This window comes from Ovis canadensis, chromosome 17 (genome assembly GCF_042477335.2).
Source record: "Ovis canadensis isolate MfBH-ARS-UI-01 breed Bighorn chromosome 17, ARS-UI_OviCan_v2, whole genome shotgun sequence".
Taxonomy (NCBI): domain Eukaryota; kingdom Metazoa; phylum Chordata; class Mammalia; order Artiodactyla; family Bovidae; genus Ovis; species Ovis canadensis.
The window spans coordinates 44,369,518-44,389,822 of record NC_091261.1 but is presented as its reverse complement, the minus strand read 5'-3'; the positions used below and the strand labels follow the sequence as shown (position 1 = coordinate 44,389,822).

At 38.9% G+C, this 20,305-nt stretch overlaps 1 long non-coding RNA gene across 1 annotated transcript in view; it reads left to right on the top strand.

Annotated features, from left to right (window-relative positions):
• LOC138422487 (uncharacterized) overlaps positions 1–20,305 on the top strand; it is a 199,314-nt gene that overhangs the window by 4,979 nt on the left and 174,030 nt on the right. The window contains exon 2 of the long non-coding RNA XR_011249894.1: positions 4,047–4,259. This is a non-coding gene — a long non-coding RNA (uncharacterized lncRNA). The remainder of the gene's footprint in view (positions 1–4,046; positions 4,260–20,305) is intronic.

Genomic DNA, 20,305 nt, shown 5'->3' with positions numbered 1-20,305 from the left:
CGATTATTTATTTTCTCATTTGAGATTAATCATGATTCATTCATATGAGGTTGTGAAGTTTGAGAGGCTCCATCTGGGAACCAACCAAGACTGAGGTCCTGTTGTTTGCAGAGCTACCTTGATTCCAGGGTAGCCTCCAAGTTCACTCTCAGACAGATCGTTGCAGAGCTCATGAAATGAAAAGACAGAACAAATGTTAGACTGAATCACAAAGTTTCTTAAATAAATTGCAAATGTACAGGGCTAGCAAAGGAAAAGGGACTGAGTAAACTGACACAGTTTGGAGTAGGGAGGAAGCAAATGGAAGGCCCGTCCTCCCCAAGTCCTAGGTTATGTCGTTCACATGCTCGTATGTGCTCACTCAGTTATGCCCAACTCTTTGCAACCCCATGGACTGTAGCCCACCAGACTCCTCTGTCCATGAGATTTCCCAGACAAGAATACTGGAGTGGGTTGCCATTTCCTACTCCAGTGGATCTTCCCAACCCATGGATCAAACCTGAGTCTCTCGTGTCTCCTGCATTGACAAGCGGATTCTTTACCATTAAGCCACCTGACTGTGGGCCTCCCCATTGGTAGTGCAGTTACAGAAACAGGATTTGGTAGCCAGAATAGCCTCCAAAGATGTTCGTGCTCTAACACCCAGAAGCTGCCAATATACTGTCTTACCCAGCAAAAGGGATTTTGCAGATGTGACTGTGTTAAGGAACCTGAGGTTCCTTGATTTAGGAATCCTCGGTCAGTAACAGTCCATTTCTGAAGGGTAAGACTAAAATGTATTAGCTGAATTGAATTCGTTGAGTCCTTGTTTTCATTTAGAAGTTATTTTCTTCTTCTTAATTTATATTTGAAGAGTGAAAAATCATTTTTAATATAACAGAAACATATTAACAAAGTTTTGCATTCTAATACAGCAAATGGTTTGTTAGGCTCTCTTTGATTATATAGGAACTATTAGACAAGTCAGTATTTTCAAAAAGTTAGTCCCTAACTAGAAGTTTTCTTAAAGAATTGATCAGTGGCCACTATAATAAAATTGTTTTCTGTGGGCTGGAAAAGTTCAGTTAAATGGGTCAATTTTATAGGGAGAAAACAGTTTTTAAGCAAATTTTATAATAATTGAACTGGATAAGTACTAATTCGATTCATATTCACTATGATCAGCAAGTGGACACTATGTGTTAGTGGGTTACAATGAAAGCCTAACATTGAGTTTTTGGTTCATGTTTTCACTGGGTTGTAATTTTCTTGGAGCTCAGTCCTCAGAGAATTAAATAAATGCCACTTTAGTAATTAGTCCATGAAGGTGTTAAAATTGTCTTGTGGCCCATTAGCTATACTTTGATGTGTAGCATTTATTAAGTAGACCAAGGTTAAGGCAGCAGGGAAGAACATAATGGAGACTTTATTGCTACTAAGAATTATAAAGATGATGACAATTTGTTATAAGGTTATTAAATGCAGCAGTAACACAAAACCTGAAAATTATTTAAAATGTCATTTAGCACTTTCTATTATGAGATGATATGGGAAACAGGAAGGAACAGGTTGACTTTTAACTCATGGTAAAATCAGTGAGGCAGCATGCACAAATGCCCATCCCCACTCCAAATAAGCAACACCCGTAACCAATACAGTATAATATCTCTACATCATTATGATGTTAGAGACTAGATAAAGGATTTTTGGTATGCGGGAGCCTTAGCTTTAGGTCTCAAATTTGAAATTTTACAGTCTAGAATTTATAGTTAGCTCCTTCATTTAAAAAATAGTCAGAGAGCTCAATTTTGCCTGAAGCAATTGTAAACTGTATTGAGTTGAACTTCACATAAGGGGCTGCAGGTCTGGCTCCTACCATGGGACAGTGAAGACAGTTGCCAGCCATCCGCATGGCTTCCTACTCTCACTTTAATGTGGGGAGAAGATGTGGGGAGGTGGAATGGAAAAAAAAGAGCAACCAACTCATAGAGTTTTGCACCCTAGTCCTGGCTTCTAGTTCACACTGTATGGACAAATGTCTCACTCTTACTCTCTTCCTAATACTTACAACTTCAAACTCTTTTCCTGAGTGAAGCTCCAAGATTATTTTTCTCCTGTTCCAAAAATATCTTCAATAACTCTCTCCCTTGTACTGAGTTGATTTAAAAGGTTAAATTGACTCCTGGCATTTAAGGCTTCTGTAAGAAGGTTTTTTCTTCCCTAATTTCTAATCGTCATGCCCTTGAAGAGTGCTCTCCAGTCTTCTAGGTATGCGAGGGGAGTGAGTTGGTAGAAATATCCTCAACAGGAATGTGCTGGAATCATCACTGACATGACCTGTGTGGGTTACATGGAAATGAATTTCCATCTAAGTTTTTAGTAAGCTTTTACATGATGTTATTAATATCGGTTCTGTAGCGTGCTGTCTCAGTTCAGCAGTGGTGCTTACTTCCCACATATAAGGCAACATCCTCTATTTGACTATCGTCACTGTCAGCATTGTGGGAAAGCTGTACTTACAGAGGAGATAACTCTTGACTCTGGTTTCTTCTTCATATATTGATTGGTCCCATGATGTCTTTAAAATCCATGTGTCTGAGAGTGTCCTAACTGTAGACAGCTAGAATCTGTCTTCTACTGCAGTGGTCTCCAATCTTTTTGACATCAGGGACTGGCTTTATGGAAGATAATTTTTCCACTGACCTGGGGAGGGAGATGGTTTTGGGATTATTCAAGTGCATTACATTTATTATGCACTTTCTTTCCATTATTATTACATCAGCTCCACCTCAGATCACGAGGGATTAGACCCCAGAGGTTGGAGAGCCCTGATCCAGAAGGAGAAGAGGGGGTTGGCTAGCACCATACCTGCAGAAGCTTTACTTCTTCTGAAAGAGCACCAAGTGTTTAAAGGGGATGTCTGGCCTGATAAACAAGCAAATTTCAGAGTGTAAACTCCTTATGTTCTAATATTGCCACTCTATGCTGTGTGCCTTTGAGCAATTTCTGAATCTTAGTTCTCATCTTTGAAAAAGTAAAATAAAAACCAAGATTAAAGAGACATTTGAATAAAAATATTTGGATACTGAACTGAAAAAAACTTTGTCTATAGTTTTTTTTTTTTTTTTTGGGGGGGGGGGGAGAACTAACATAAGTCAAATCCAGGGAATGAAAAGTATCATGGGCTGAAATAATTTGTATTTTGGCATGTATAAAGACAGATGTTGATGATTGAGCCCTCACTAAAAGAAAAAAGTTCTATAAAAAGGCTCTTTATGTAGATTCACAAATGCCTTGTAATCATTTAATTCTACTTCAACATCTTTTCTAGTTTGGAGGAAGTGGCATGGAAAATTTATTAACCACCCCGAGTTAACAGTGGAGGTTATATAAGTGGATGTTTCTGCTTTGAAACTACAAATATTACCTCTGTCCTTCTGAAAAGAGGTCAAATATGGTTTTAAAATATTACCTGATGGGGACTGTCTGATAGATAATGCTTTAATGCCAATACTTACACTTTTAATAAGGATAAATGACAAAAGACAAGCCTCTTTTGGAAGTATCCCTACGTGTTTAGAAATGTGTTATTTTCCTTTTTTTTTAAACTAGCTTATGTTCTAGTAGAAATGTTAAATATAAATATTATTTAGCATCAGCCAAGTGTTCTGTATGATGCCAGGTGATGTGAAGGATACAGAGACATTTAAACCTTAACAAATCTAGTAAAAATGGCATCTAAGCCTCAGTTCCCCAGAAAAGAAAGCCTGTGGTAAAGCTTAACATGTGAATGTTTTCTTGGAGAAGTATAATTCTGGAGGAAGTGAGGAGGAGGGAAAATGGCGGATGTGAGTCAGAGAAGGGGGGAAACTAAATAAATACCAATGTTACTTTACCATGTTGGTCAGAGCTTAACAAGGAAAGCCTGCACAAGTAGGGTGTCTCTGGAGAAGCAACATGACGTGCTATACACTGAAACAGTTTCCGAGGAAGGTATAACAGAGACTTTGTCATCTCTTTCCCCTCCTTCCCTCTCCTTCTGTCTCTTGAATTCCCTGCACCTCCAGCCTCTGCTCTCCAGCCCTTCTCTGCAGTCCCCAAGTGAGCCAGAATCTCCGTGAGCACTGCTGGGCAGGACTTAGGTGTTGGGCTGTTGAGTTCCGACTGTCTAGGTGCAAAGGCGACCATCCTGTTGGAAGACGAGGAGATACTGAGGCCAAGTGCCCAGGCTTTCAACTAAGAGGAAGCGAGAAAAGCGGGCAGAGGCAAGCAAGGGGCAGGTGAGAATGGTTCCGTCTGGGGAGGTGCATAAATTGGGCCTCCAGAAAATAATATTTTCAACTCGGTGATGGTTAAAAAAAAATTGCTTTAGGTGTTCAGAGAACTGAGAGATCACTGGCTCTTTTGGAATTGTTTTTGAACCTTTATTTTAGGAAAGAAGAGGAAACAAACATTGAAAGTATGCCTGCGCAATGCCAAGACGAATTTGTTTTAAAAGAAAGTGGGAATAAACACCGGATACACAATCTTTGAAGTGGAGAATACAGCATTTTCAAAAAGAAACTAAGGAACTTGGAAAGGAAGAGTGAAGGGTCATGTGTACCAGATACTAAAATGGATTTAATCACAAGCAAAGAAAGATTTGTGCAAATGGTTAGCCAGACAAAATAATTTATGTCTTACAGTTCATATTTCTGGTGTCAAGAGAGGATCCTCTCTTATTACTTTGACAATCACTCTTATGACACACAAGAGAAAAAATATGGAGTCGACCAAAAATAAATTCCTCGTTTCAAGCATGATGGTGAACAGAAATAGCTAGCCTTTGTTAAGTTTTCTGACTTATTTATGGATTTCTCTACAGCATGGAAAACACTTTCTTTTTCTATAAGGAGAGACAAGCATTAATAGATTTATAAGAAGTGTAACTTCAAAGAGTTGTATAAGATGGCATTTAGAGGAAAAGATCTAGTGACCCCAGCAATGTTACAAGTAAATAATTAATTCAAATGATCCTAAATTATAAAAATAAGGGAAACCATAGGTCCACCTCTTTGTTTTAGGCTCACCTTTGTCTTCCCAGAAAATTTTGTATTCTAGTCTCTTAAGTAGCACTTCTTTCAGGATAATAATGCATTGTTTGATGTTGAAATATGTAGCAAAGTCTGTATGAGAAAGCATTTTGTACAGATAAACAGGAAGTCATTCACCCTTTAAAGAAAACTTGTAAAACTAGTTGCTAATGCCAAAAGGCATAGAAAAGCTGTTATTTTTTATTAGTTCTGCTTTTATGGATGTGGCCTTGCAGGTCCAGGAAAGGCTGGGGTGAGTGGGATCACGGGAGGCAGCCTGGTCTTCTGTCTTGGTGATAACATAGCAGTCTCTCTGCAGTGAGTTTTTAATAGTAATTATTGATCTAATTTTCTGTGGCTTCTGCCTCTCAGGAAATTCTACTCTTTTGGACTTTGTATAAATCCCCTGTAGGATTGCCTTTACCAAATTGGAAACTGAAGGTCAAAGGTTCTTAAACTACTTCTCTGCCTGCATAATATTTACATGAGCAACACACCCTGGGGTGGCGGGGTGGGTGGCATGGTTTCCTTGGAGTGGCTGCTGAGAATCTTAGAACCGCACACTTTACGTGACAAAATGCCTTGAGAAAGTGGTGCGTTCCCTCCAACCCCTTCCTGTCGAGCATATTTGTTGTAAAAAATCAAAGAAACTCTTCAAGATTGTGCAGCATGATCTGGGCCAGTTCTGAATATGAGAAATCTAAATGTCTCAGAAGCTTTCAAATATAAAAACCTCCTCATTTACCTACTGTTTTTTTCAGACAGGTATGATATTATTTTCATACTATGGTAATATCACATTTTTCAGTCTCATATGAGAAACTGAATGCTGTAATTATAAAAAGAACCTCACATGTGTCATGCTTTAGGGATTTTCTAGAACACTAGAACTAGACCAGAGCAATTTTCACAGTGGGTACAGATCTAGAAGAAATACTCTGGTGCTCCGAAAGCCCAGGCAGAACCCCAGAAACCCAGACTCCAGGTTGCAGATCCCAGTTTTGGACATTATGAAACTTCCTCCTAAACAATAGAAAAATTGATTCTGTGGTCAGAAAACCAGTGCTGAGAAATAAGGCAGGCTAAAATTTTGAATTTATGCAGTTTGGAGAAGGCACAGAGATAATGTCAACTTTAATTCCTGTTTTTCTCCAAACACAGAGAATAGGCCAGAGGTCACGGGTGGAAATTAAAGAAAAATGAAAAACAGATGTTAGGAAGCTCAGTATAGAAATGGAAACACAAGTAGCACTGAATATTATTAAAGAAATAAAAAGACTACTGCTTAAAAAAAAACAAAAACAGAAAGCAAGGATCTTATGAAAGTCTATTTTCATAATGATATGTTTAAAATAGTTTGACTTTTTAATATTTTACCAAGTGATTTAATTTCATGTATTCTCTTCCTTACCTTTAGAGACATGATTTGTGAGCAAAAGACAGTCTTGAAATCCACCCATTTTAAGCTCCATTTGAAAAGATGATGCCTGAAAAAATCTCTTCTTAGCAACTGGAAACATAGGCATTCTTCTCCAACCCCACCTCCAAAATCAGACTTCAGCAAAAAAAAACTTTTCTTTTCTTTCAACTGGTAGCGGTTGTTACTTTTTAAAAACACATTTATTCTCAAATGATCTTTCTATTAGGACACTTAAATTTCTTTGACATTAATAAGAACCATGCAGATTTACTATGGTGAGAAATAGGTACTAAGGCAGAAATTCACTTTAGATTATAAAATCATGATGACTCGCTAATGAATTGTTTACTTTTTTGGTATATAAGGAAGATTATGTGTTTTGACATGTTTTGAGTTTTATATATTATCTTCAGTTAAAATAAATGAACGTACTGTAAGATCAGTGGAAATACATAAATGTGAGTATGATGTCTTAAAATCTTATAAACAAACACACAATAGACATCAAGAGTCTGTCCTGTCATATTTTCCTTTGTTATCTTTAGAAAATCAGAGAAGAGAAATAAGAATGAAAATGAGCTACTGTAAATTGATTAACAATTTCCAGAACTTTCCTGATGGTACAGTGGATGGGGCTCTGCCTGCTAATGCTGGGGACATGCGTTCACTCCTTGGTCCATGAAGATACCATATGCTGCAGAGCAGCTAAGCCTATGTGCTGCAACTACTGAGCCCACATGCCTAGAGCCTGTGCTCCGCAACAAGAGAAACCACTGCCATGAGAAGCCTGTGCGCCACAAGCAAGAGTAGCCCTGGTTGCTGCAACTAGAGAATGCATGCACACAGCCACAAAGACCCGGTGCATCCAACATTTTTTTTTTCCAAAATTTAAAAGCACACAAAAAATGAAAAGGAGTTATTAAAAAGACATATTCCTTAGCTTATCTTTTCACCCCAAAACCCCCATGGACGATTTTCTTATGCCTCTATGCATTTTTTTAGTATTATCCAATTGACTTAAATGTTGACAAAGGGGGCTGGCATGGATCTGCAATAGGTATGTAATTAAGAGGACATAATTAAGGATCATTGTTAGATGCATTTACACTAGAGATGTGATTACGAAGAAAGAAGAATGTGCAAGAGCCAAAGCATGAATGCCCAAGGTGGGAAGGTAGACTTGGAAATCCAGAAACTGCGTTCCTTTGAGGGACTTCCACAGTCATCCCAGGCATGCACTCTAAGGGCAGTGAGGAAGGTGGAATAAGGAAGAACCTGGGAGCCACCATGTCCAGGCTTTATCAACCTAGAGCAAAGCATCTTCCCTTGTCCTCTTCTGCTCTCATTCTAGCCTGCCAAGTGAAGTCTGTAGCATACCACTTTTATGTGCATTCTCATTTTCTTATGAATAGACACATTAACATGACGGGTTTAACCACAGTTCATCTTATTTATGAGCCTCCGGTTGAATGTTAATAGCCTAAAGTCAAATATCAAACACAGGAATTTAGAGCAAAAGATTTTGCAAGTCCTACTTACTAACTATCCAGTAGGACCATGGTCCAGCCAGTCCTGTTTCTTTAGCTGTTTTAATTGTATCAACAGTGAACTCTTACCATACTTATGAAATGTCAGGCACTGTCATAAGTACTTTAGATACGTTAACTCATTTAATTCTAATGATAACCACATGAGACAGCTATTATTATTATGTCTCCATTTTAAATTTGAGGTTAGGCACAGAGAAGTTAAGTAGTTTGTCCAAGGTCACACAGCTGGTGAGTGGCAGAGCTGGGTATGGACTCTGAAATCTATGTTCTTAACCACCATACTACTGCATGAGGTTTTCCACAGTTGCAAGATAAATCATTTTATACTCATCTTTTATTGTTGAAAGAGGTCAGAATTATTGGATTGGGAGTATGCTTGAGCTGTTTATGTTTTGCAAATGGTGATGGGGAGTTTTCCCCCATCTATGCGTCTATTGCATGTATTGTATACACGGCTTGCACCGTGCCACACATCACTAGACATACGACCTAATCTCACCGTGTAAGTTCGTTGGTATCCTGTCTGTAGTGTGAATAGCATAGCCTTAGTGTTAGCAAGATAAACTGATTCTTAAAACAAGACAAGATTAAGTTTGAAGACTAATTAAAAAGAAGGAAGCTGATCTCATGTCCATTAAATTTCTAGTGTGGTCTGTTTGGAAAACATCCAAAAAGTTAATATACGTGTTTCACTGAAGAGTAATAAAAATTTAGGACTGGTGGGAAATTAGGTAAGGGTAAGGGTGAAAAGAAAGGAAGAGACACCAAATATGTAATCAAGGAGACTACAGAAAAATTGGTTTGCTTCACATTATACAGAGCCTTCCTATAGAGGAAAAGGTTAACCTTGGATCCATCTTTCCTGCGTATCAGTAATCTTTATTATTAAGACACAACAACTTTGTTTCATAATCATTTTCTTCCGGCCAACCAGCTGTGGTTACTCAAGGCAGATTAACTAGAACCTGATGGATTTCAGCCCCTGTTCAGCAATGCCAGCCAAATGCTATAATTACACAGGATGCAGGCTGAGATAATGTTGACCTTGTACTTAAGAGATAGACCTAGATAAGTTAGACTGTCAGATTTGCAGGCCAGGCTTTTCAATCACTGGTATTGTATCTGTGAGGAGAAAGGGACAGAAAGGAAAGAAAAAAACAGAAACCAAACTTCTCATTATTTTAGGTGTCCTAAACAAAAGTATCTAGTAAGGACTAAGCCTTCAAATGATAGGAGTAGCTTCACTGGTTTAGAACCTAGATAACTGGGAGGGTGTGCCTCTCTGAGGTGCCCGGAGCCTCTGTCCTTTCTGAGCCCTTATTCTCTGTGGATAGCATGTGTGCGAGAGCCTTTCCATTTGGCAGTTTGCATGGCCCACTGCTGATGTTATGAAATTTACATTAAGTTGGAAAAACAGTCCTTGTCATATTTTATCCTTTTGGAGGAAATGGATTTCCTTAATAAGAGCACTGCTTTATTTCCCTCGTGAATTCCGATAGAGAACACATTCCTGGATGGCGTTCTACCAAAGAGAGAGGCTGGGAGGGAACAGCTTATTATTCTAAAAATTTTAATGACCCAGAAGCAAAATATTTTTGGTTTTTATATTATGGGCATAAATGCTTAAATTCAAATATCAAGTGCCAAGGCTGCTGAGATATAACTGTTGGAAATCAGCCAAAGATGAGGGATCCAGGGGGTATTCGTTAATGATTAATGAATAATTCCCTAAGTCATTTGGTTATTATTAACTAGTTCAAAATGCCTCATGTCTAGATCCTTGTAACCATGTTAAACTATGCAAAAGTTTCCTTGCTTTAATAAACTCTAAGTTAAATGTGGAATATTTCACATATATCAAAAGTTCTGCTGTGTTTTCCTTTTGCTTTAGTGCTTTCGGAAGCTCTTCATATTGAGATGTTTGTACCTTTGCCCAGGGACATTCTTTCCAAGGGATATGTTTGTCCCCATCCACTTTCTCCTGGTGAACTCCCAATCATCTTGCAAAGCTTGCATCAGACTTCCCCTCATCTTTGCCATTTTCATTACCATGTTCCTTTTACTTTCTTCTAGTAATTAATTGCTCCTTCTCCTTTGGGTTCATAGTATAATTTTCCTGCCCCTATTACCCAATGTATCACATTATGAACAGGACATTTCTTTCAGCTAGACTTTCTTATTCAAGGACATAGAGGCTTATTTGTCTTTGATCACTAGCACAAAAGCATCAGGAGTACAGTTCAGTTCAGTCACTCAGTCGTGTCCGACTCTTTGCAACCCCAGGAATCGCAGCACACCAGGCCTCCCTGTCCATCACCATCTCTCAGAGTTCACTCAAACTCACGTCCATTGAGTCGGTGATGCCATCCAGCTGTCTCATCCTCTGCCGTCCCCTCTTCCTCCTGCCTCCAATCCCTCCCAGCATCAGAGTCTTTTCCAATGAGTCAGCTCTTCGCATGAGGTGGCCAAAGTACTGGAGTTTCAGCTTTAGCATCATTCCTTCCAATGAACACTCAAGGCTGATCTCCTTTAGAATGGACTGGTTGGATCTCCTTGCAGTCCAAGGGACTCTCAAGAGTCTTCTCCAACACCACAGGTCAAAACCACCAATTCTTCGGCGCTCAGTTTTCTTCACAGTCCAACTCTCACACCCATAAATGACCACTGGAAAAACCATAGCCTTGACTAGACGGACCTTTGTTGGCAAAGTAATGTCTCTGCTTTTCAATATGCTATCTAGGTTGGTCATAACTTTGCTTCCAAGGAGTAAACGTCTTTTAATTTCATGGCTGCAGTCACCATTTGCAGTGATTTTGGAGCCCCACAGAATAAAGTCTGACACTGTTTCCACTGTTTCTCCATCTATTTCCCATGAAGTGATGGGACCAGATGCCATGATCTTCGTTTTCTGAATGTTGAGCTTTAAGCCAACTTTTCCACTCTCCTCTTTCACTTTCATCAAGAGGCTTTTTAGTTCCTCTTCACTTTCTGCCATAAGGGTGGTCTTATCTGCATATCTGAGGTTATTGCTATTTCTCCCGGCAATCTTGATTCCAGTTTGTGCTTCTTCCAGTCCAGCATTTCTCATGATGTACTCTGCATATAAGTTAATTAGGCAGGGTGATAATATACAGCCTTGATGTACTCCTTTTCCTATTTGGAACCAGTCTGTTGTTCCATGTCCAGTTCTAACTGTTGCTTCCTGACCTGCATATAGGTTTCTCAAGAGGCAGGCCAGGTGGTCTGGTATTCCCATCTCTTTCAGAATTTTCCAGTGTATTGTGATCCACACAGTCAAAAGCTTTGGCATAGTCAATAAAGCAGAAATAGATGTTTTTCTGGAACTCTCTTGCTTTTTCCATGATCCAGTGGATGTTTGCAACTTGATCTCTGTTTCCTCTGCCTTTTCTAAAACCAGCTTGAACATCTGTAAGTTCACAGTTAATGTATTGGTGAAGCCGGGCTTGGAGAATTTTGAGCATTACTTGATTAGCATGTGTGATGAATGCAATTGTGTGGTAGTTTGAGCATTCTTTGGCATTGCCTTTCTTAGGGACTGGAATGAAAACTGACCTTTTCCAGTCCTGTGGCCACTGCTGAGTTTTCAAAATTTGCTGGCATATTGAGTGCAGTACTTTCACAGCATCATCTTTCAAGATTTGAAATAACTCAACTGGAATTCCATCACCTCCATTAGCTTTGTTTGTAGTGATGCTTTCTAAGGTTCGCTTGACTTCGCATTCCAGGATGTCTGGCTCTAGGTGAGTGATCACACCATCGTAATTATCTTAGTCATGAACATCTTTTTTGTACAGTTCTTCTGTGTATTCTTGCCACCTCTTCTTAATATCTTCTGCTTCTGTTAGATTGTAGACTTTTAATAATGTTCATTGACTATATGTGTGCATGAAAGTGAAGTTGCTCAGTCGTGTCCGACTCCTTGCGACCCCATGGACTGTAGCCCATCAGGCTCCTCTGTCCATGGGATTTTCCAGGCAAGAATGCTGGAGTGGGTTCCATTTCCTTCTCCAGGTGATCTTTCCAAGCCAGGGATTGAACCCAGGTCTCCTGCATTGCAGGCAGATGGTTTAACCTCTGAGCCACCAGGGAAGGCTATGGGTGCATGAGTAAATAGTAAAAAAACTCATTCTAAAGAGAGAGGTTGGCAAATGTCCACTGACAAAGGATGGATAAAGAAGGTGTGGTACATACATGCAGTGGAATATTACTCAGCCATTAAAAAGAATGAAATGATGCCATCTGCAGCAACATGCATGAACCTAGAGAGTGTCATACTGAGTGATGTAAGTCAGACAGAGAAGGAGAAATATGGCACCCCTTATATGTGGAATCTAAAAATAAATGACACAAATGAACTTATTTATGAAACAGAAAGAGACTCACAGACTTGGAGAATGAACTTATGGTTGCTGGGTGGAAGGACAGGGGAAGGGATAGTTAGGGAGCTGGGATGGACATGTACATGCTGCTATATTTAAAAGGGATAACCAACAGGGGCATACTGTATAGCACCTGAAACTCTGCCCAATGTTATGTGGCAGCCTGGATGGTAGCGGAGTTTGAGGGAGAATGCATACATTTATATATGGCTGTTCACCTGACACTATCACAACATTGTTTGTTAATTGTCTATACCCCAATATAAAATAAAAATTTAGTTAAAAATTTATATGATGATAGGCTTAATCTAATTATATTATAATCACATTGCATATAAATAGTATACATACACTAATGACAAAGCAGAGATTGTCAGGTTGGATGAAAAACACAAGACATACGCTATCAACAGGTACAGATTTTAACCATTTACCTGTGCTGTCCAGTATGATACTAGTCACAGGTAGCTATTGACAAATACAGTGTTGCTAATGCAAACCGAAATGTGCTTTAAGTGTAAACATGCACACCTAACTTTGAAGATTTAGAATGAATATAAATGTAGAATATCTCAATAATTAATTTTATGTTGATTATACTATGAAATTAATGTAATTTTATATATTGGGTTAAGTAAAATATGTTATTAAAATAAAGAAAGAGGTTAGTCTTTAGTACAGTTGCTGACTTTTGATTCTTTCAAAGTATCAATGAAGCAAGACTGTTTTCTCATCTGTAAAGCCTGTCGTAGAATAACAGGCACTGGAAAGAAGGTGTTGCTCTTAAGAGTATATAAGACTTTTCTTCCCTGTCTTCATTTCCTCTTCCGTAGACAGGAGGAGCATTCCTCTCAGTTCCCCAGAAGAATTTGTAAAAGAAGCATTTCTAGCTTCTCTCCACTCCTTCCCTCACTCCCCTCCACTGATGGTGGGAAATGGGGAGGAAACAGAACAGGGCGGGCTGTTTTCTGGGTCCTCATGATATTTCTGCTGCTCTGCATTTTACCCTCTAGGAGCACTGCAGGGGAAGCTTGCACTGGGGGGTGGGGCTTGAGTACTTTTATTCATTTTATTTTATTTTGAGTATTTAATAGTTTCATTCCAGCCTTGTGCATTGTACAAACTGAGTGTGTCATGTTCATCTGTTACCATGCCTCCTGGCGTCCTCTTGGTGACTAGATGTCTCCTTTTCTTTACTAGGATGGGCATTTCCTCTACTGTCACATGTGAGAAAAAAATTCATAGAAGTCAGTGCTTTTGTTACAGCTTCTTTGTCCTTCCAGGTGCTATTTTTAATACAGGGTTGTCTGTTAGGCCTGCAGAGGAATGGGGCTTATCAGTCAAAAACTTTTCACCCTAACTGGTAACAAAGGTGCTTTTTTACCTCCATGTTTCTGATTCCTATGCCCATGTTTCCCAAGTAGATATTTACTGCTTTTCCCCCAGATAACTCCAATACAACATCTCTAGTTGTGCATTCCCAGAATATTATAGAATTATAAAACTTCACTGAACTCATTATAAACACTCTGAACTTAATTTAAATATATTAAAATACTGAATCATGGCAGTAACATCAGATAATCTTATTTCCTCAAAAAATTGTTTCAGAATCATTAAAGCATGTCTTTTTCACATAGTGACATCAGATTTATAGAGGCCTAAACCCTCATTCATTACAAGTGTTGAATATAGCCCTCCTTCTGGTTGATTAGGCCATTTTGTTTCAGCTTGACTATAGTGATGGGAAACTCACTAACCCTTAGACTTCCTGTTTGGTTGCTGGATAACTCCACAAATTACAGAGTACTTTCTTTTATTAAATAAACATTTGCTTCTTTGTAAATTTTACTAGTTCTACTCTCTGGTGGAATAAAAGCAAACTTATTTTACATTTTTTTTTCCATGATACATCTTTAGATCTTCAACATATTTCCTTGAAATCAAGGACCATATGTGTTTTATCTGTGTACCCGCTTCTCTGTTTAATATTAATAAAACAAACATCTTTCAAGCACCAGGCACTGTGCCTGGTGTTAGTCACAGAAAAGTGAATAAGACATGGTTCCTTTCCTCATAAAGCAAAAATATACATGTAAAGAAGTGCTTCCAAATCATTGTGTAAATTGTTGCAATGAAAACATACAAAATGCAAAGGGACTCAAGAAAGGAAATATCTAATACTGCACAGGAGAAGAGTCTCTATAACATAGACATAGGAGAAAGGGGAATTTCTTAAAAGAGTTTTCCAAGTAAAAAAAGAAGGGAAGAACTTTCCCGTCAGTGATACCAGCATGTCCAAAGGCACAGAGGAAAGAGAGATTGTAGTGCGTGCAGTGAACCTAAGAGTTCAAGGTGACTGAACCACGGTTGAGTGTGTGAAGAAGTGGATGGCTGAAATGAAGGTGCTCAGTATGAAAGGCATTTTGTACCCTCAAGAGTATGGATGTTTACCTACAGGTGAAGGAAAGTCACTGTAAGATTTCAAATAGGAAAATGACCATGTTAGATACTTTAGAAGGTTCACATAAGCTGTTGTATAATGGAAATGGTATGAAATTAAAAGCAGCTCTTTAGAAGATTTTTGTTTGTTTCCTCTTTTAATTTTTGTAATGGTCCAGCTGACTGCTGAATAAGAATCAGTGAAATTGGAGAGAAAAACAAATGATGCATAGCCTGTAGAATAAACAGGATTTGTGGCTGGATGAAGCTGGGATGGGGGAAGGAAGAGATTTAGAAAATAAGTCTGGCTTGGAATGGATTTGGTGTCTTTGGGGTGTTCAAGTGAAAAAAATCCAGAATACAACAGATACAACGAAACTTGGAAGTGTGTGCTGAGACTAATAATGTCAAGAATTGGAATTCTTTTAGCAGATGAGTAGTGCTTAAACTGGAGAAGGCAATGGCACGCCACTCCAGTACTCTTGCCTGGAAAATCCCATGGATGGAGGAGCCTGGTGGGCTGCTGTCTATGGGGTCGCACAGAGTCGGACACGACTGAAGTGACTTAGCAACAGCAGCAGCAGCAGCGGTGCTTAAACCATGGGACAAGACAATGCTATGATCAAGACCCCAGGGAACTGTAACACTTCAGGGACTGCCAGCAATGCAGACAGGATTGCTCAGAGAGATAAGAAGTAAACCAAGAGAAAATAGTTCTACAGAAGCCAAGAGAGAAGAGATTTTTCTGGAAGTAGGGATAACCCACTGTTCTCAGAGGCTGCAGAAAGTTCATGTTAAACAAGGACTGATAAACTTCTGGTGGATTTCTTGATCAAATCATTATTGATAATCCTTAAGAGTGATTTGAGCAATTTGAGCTGTTGAAAAAAACAGAGATGATGTTTTCCAAATAGTGGCTTGGTTATGTGTTATGTAAATCGCTATATAAAATATATAAATATTTGAGCTTTGTATGGTCCTCTATTTGGTTTATTATTTTGCCTTGTCACCTTTGAAAACAATGTTAAGATCAACAGATTTTCATAAGATTAAAACAGATTTTAACCTTCATATTAAGAGGGGAATATTTGAATTATATACCTATAGTAGGGTTTATCTTGTAGATCTGTTTTCAACATCTCCTTTTATTGATCCTGCTGACTCACATGGTTAAGAATCCACCTGCAATGAAGGAGACCTGGGTTCTATCCCTGGGTAAGAGCCCCTGGAGAAGGGATTGGCTGTCCACTCCAGCCAATCCTTGCCTGGAGAATTCCATGGATAGAGGAGCCTGGAGGGCTACAGTCCATGGGGTCGCAAAGAGTCTGATATGACTGAATCCCTAACACTTCATTGATTCTCAGAAACTGAGTGATATTTGCCACTGTCCCAGTCCTACTAGAGTCAGTGTGGCCCACCAGAGTCACTGCCCATGGGAGGAAGTGTGAAGACCATGAGCACCTCCATCCTGTTCTGTGGTTTGCATGAAAAGCCACCACTGGCCTCTGACCTGAAAGGTCTTCAAAGTGTGAACCACTGAAATATCTTTCCTCAATATAAAAACCATAACATAAAGTATTAGAGTGAAATTTTCTAGCTGCCTATAAAATTCTTTGTAGAAAAGTACAGGTAAATTAAAAGTGGAAAAGTATGATACTGTCTATGAAGTTTAAAATTCAGTCTAGTAAAAGCAAAAAAGCAAAAAGAATGAAAAGAGGAAGGAATATCTTATTCTTCCCTTTCTAGAATTATTTGATGGGAGGATCCTATCAATGGCTTGATGATGGTAACAGAAATGTCTGCAAATTAACTGTGTTTGAAATAAATACTGATATTTGTTCAAATTGCTAAGTAATGTTCAACTTTTCATGTTTATTTTGGGTTTTGTCAGTTGGGAAAAAAAAGAACAAGTTAAACTTCCAGGAAATTAGGTTTTGTTAAAAGTACCGTGATTTAATTATCTTATCATTGTGCAGACTGATATTCAAGAAATGGTGTGCCATGTAAGATGTTTTCTGGCTATTCTACAACTCAATTACAGCCATCTTTAAAGGCTAAGAGAGATTGGTCAGAAGTAATACTTAATTTCACTGCAATTTTGGCTTGTACTTATTTTCAGCCTGATTTGGTAGGAATTGGCTGGAGCTATTTCAATGCAAATGATCCTTATTTTTCTTTTTTGACCCTTTGATCTCTTCTTGAAAATAAATCTCTTCAATGACAGGCTCATTTAGAGTTGGGCTTGAATATTTCCCTATTGCCTTGCTCTTCAGTTGGAAATCTGCCTGAATGGGCCTGGGGAATAGCAAACTTCTGACTGTATTATAAGGTCACTACTTTTTGGAAAGATATTCTGGTAACCATAGTTTTGATTTCCTATTAAGTATTTGATTTGGCCATTATGTTATATGTCTGTTATGCAAGGATACTATTTTATTTTGTAGACAAACCCCAAGGCAAGGTTTTAGTAGAACAGGTGTTCATTTCTCAATTATGGAAATGAAATCAGGGAGTAAGCACTTATGGTGAGCAGGAGGGCACGTGTGGTGTTAGAAACCAAGACTCCTTGGTCTTGCCATTCCGTTACCCTCAGCATTCTAGTTCATGCTTCTACCTCATATTACAAGAGGGCTGTTTGTGCTCCTCCCCTCTTGTCAGTGTTCCAGCCAGCAAGAAGTAGGAAAGGCTGAAGAAAAGGTGGGCCCCTTCATGCTAAGGATATTTCCAAGAAATTACACTCAATGGCCTCATGTTTAGGTTGCATTGACCAAAGGACCACACTTGGCTGCAATGGAGTCTGGGAAATGTAGTTTTTATTACAGGTGACCACATACCTAGCAAAACCCTGAGGGTTATGTACTTAAGCAAAAAATGGGAAATATATCTTGCAAAACAACAGTAGTCTCGACCAGTTTTCCTCTCCCTGCTCAGCCTGTCACACGATACCCTCCATTAAATCTCAGCTGATGATTCTCCTACTTCACCAAAACCTTTTTAGATATTAGCCATCTCTTTTCTTCAGCTGTTAGAAAAATGACTTCTATGCTTTTGTCTTTATATTTCTGTTCATGATGTTTTTCTCATCTACTAAACAGTATTCCTTATGGGCCAGGGTCTCATGTATCCCCAGTCCAGAGCATGATTACACACCCTAAAGGTATTCCATAAAACCATGACTCAAAGTCAAGAGGTACAGAAATTGGAGATAGAAATAAATATTAGGTGATATTATTTTTGCCAGAATAAGGTACTTTAGAAATATAAAACTTATCATGTCTTCCTGGAAAGTTGTTCTGCTCCACTAAACAAGTCTCCTGGGTGATAGACTGTGGGGCTTTCCTCTGTCAGAGGCACTGAGGTTTTCCACTTGGTTGTGAGATCACAACAGGTCCTCTGCAGCCTGGAAGGTGACACCTGAGAGACAGTGTCCCTGAATATAATCCTGGGGGGTGCTTGGGAATATCTGTTCACCATAGCAATGCTGGAACATCACCATCATAAATGATGGGATGAATAGTTCTTTATCCTCTCAATGTACCAGGGAAAGATGTGAGAATGAATGTGAATGAGCTGGTAAGCTGACTTGTACGTTTAATAAACTGATAAAGGGAGGAACCATTCATCTAAAAGTAATGATGTAGCTAAACAGAAATCACTTCTTTTGTCTTGCTGTTCTCTACTGATAAGCTGTTAATTAACATTCATAAAGAGCTCTAAACTCCTGGAAACCTAAACTTAAAAAATTTTTTTTTGGTATATATATTTTTAGAAATACTTATTAACTGAGAGTTCCTAAATCAAGCTAGGATTGTTTTATGTACAAATGAAAAGCCCATATTTGTGGTAAACATTTTAATAATGGCCATTAATTAGTGCTCTAAGACAAAATACAGGATGCCCAGTTAAATTTGACATCAGATAAATAATGAGGTTTTTAGTATATGTATATCATATGTAACATTTGGGGAATATTTATGCTAAAAATGTGTTGTTTTTCTGAAATTCAGATTTAACTGGGCTGTCTGTATTTTTATTTACTACATCTGGCAACCCTCCCTCTAGTGACTCAAGTCTCCTTCTGCCCATGCCACTTTGTCAGATGGCACTGTGGCTCCTCTCTCAAAAGGTAGAGTCTATTTCTCTGCTCTGTTGAGCTGCGGTTGACTTTGTAACCTGTACTGATCTGCAAAATGTGGAAGAAGAGACATCGTGCAAGTTGCAGCACCCAGATCTAGACTTCATCCATGGGACTAAGCAATTGTCCCAGGACCGTTTACTGAATGCACAGCCTGTTCTCACTCATTTTCGATTACCAAATATTTATAAATGCCTGGGTCTGTTTCTGCATTTTGAATTAAGTTCCACCCTTTCAGCAATAGGATTTGAAGATGGGCTTCCTTGATGGCTCAGACAGTAAAGAATCCATCTGCAATGCAGGAGACCAGGGTTCGATCTCTAGGTCAGGAAGGGAATGAAGGGAACGGTGGACAGAGGAGCCTGCTGGACTACGTGGACACGACTGAGCAACTAACACTTTCACACATTTCAGCAATATTATATTGTCTTAAATGATACAGATATATCATAAGACACAATATCTAACAGAGCCAATACCTCTTGAGTCCCAGACAAGGAGGGCTCTGTCCCATGACCCATGTTTTAGAAGACTCACTTATCATAAATGCTCAAACACAAAGGTATTTTGTTTTGTTTTCATCTTGATGTCCGTAAAATCTTTTTTGAAGGTTGACTAATCACTTGAACAAAAGAGAATTATGGAAAGGATTCATGAGCCAAAACAATCTCCCAAGGAAGATAAGGGGCCAAAAGCCACAAGTATATGTATGGGAAGGAGAAACTCTGATTTGCCTGAAAATGACAGTGCCTTCTTTAAAGTTCACTGCTCCAAATCACTCAAAATAGTATCCAAGCAGGGTTCCCCAATTAACTGTGCTTATTCCTTCTCTCTCTCTTTTTTTTGAAAGTAGTTTTGAAAAGCATTAGAACTGCCTGGATAGCCTGAAGTGGGACTTGAGAAAGGAATCTGTCTACATTGTGATACAGAGTCAAAAACTTTATGATCACTTTTCCAAAGTTTGACCTCCAGAATCTTGTTCTAAGATGTACCCTGGATTTGTTTCAATCAGATGTGGTAAGACACAGAGACATGGAAATGATTGTCATGAAGGAAGAAATTTATATTCACAGATCCCCAGAAACAGGAGGCATGGCATGCCATGAAAGGTCACACAGGAAAGCACCAGGGCTGGTCAGAAGGCAGAGGAACAAGCAGAAATGTGGGCAAGAGCCTTCATGGTGGTTTCCATGGGAAGCAATGGGCAAGGCAGGGTAAGCAGGCTAAACAGGTTTTGGAATGTTCAAACTACCGCACAATTGCACTCATCTCACAAGATAGCAAAGCAGTGCTCAAAATTCTCCAAG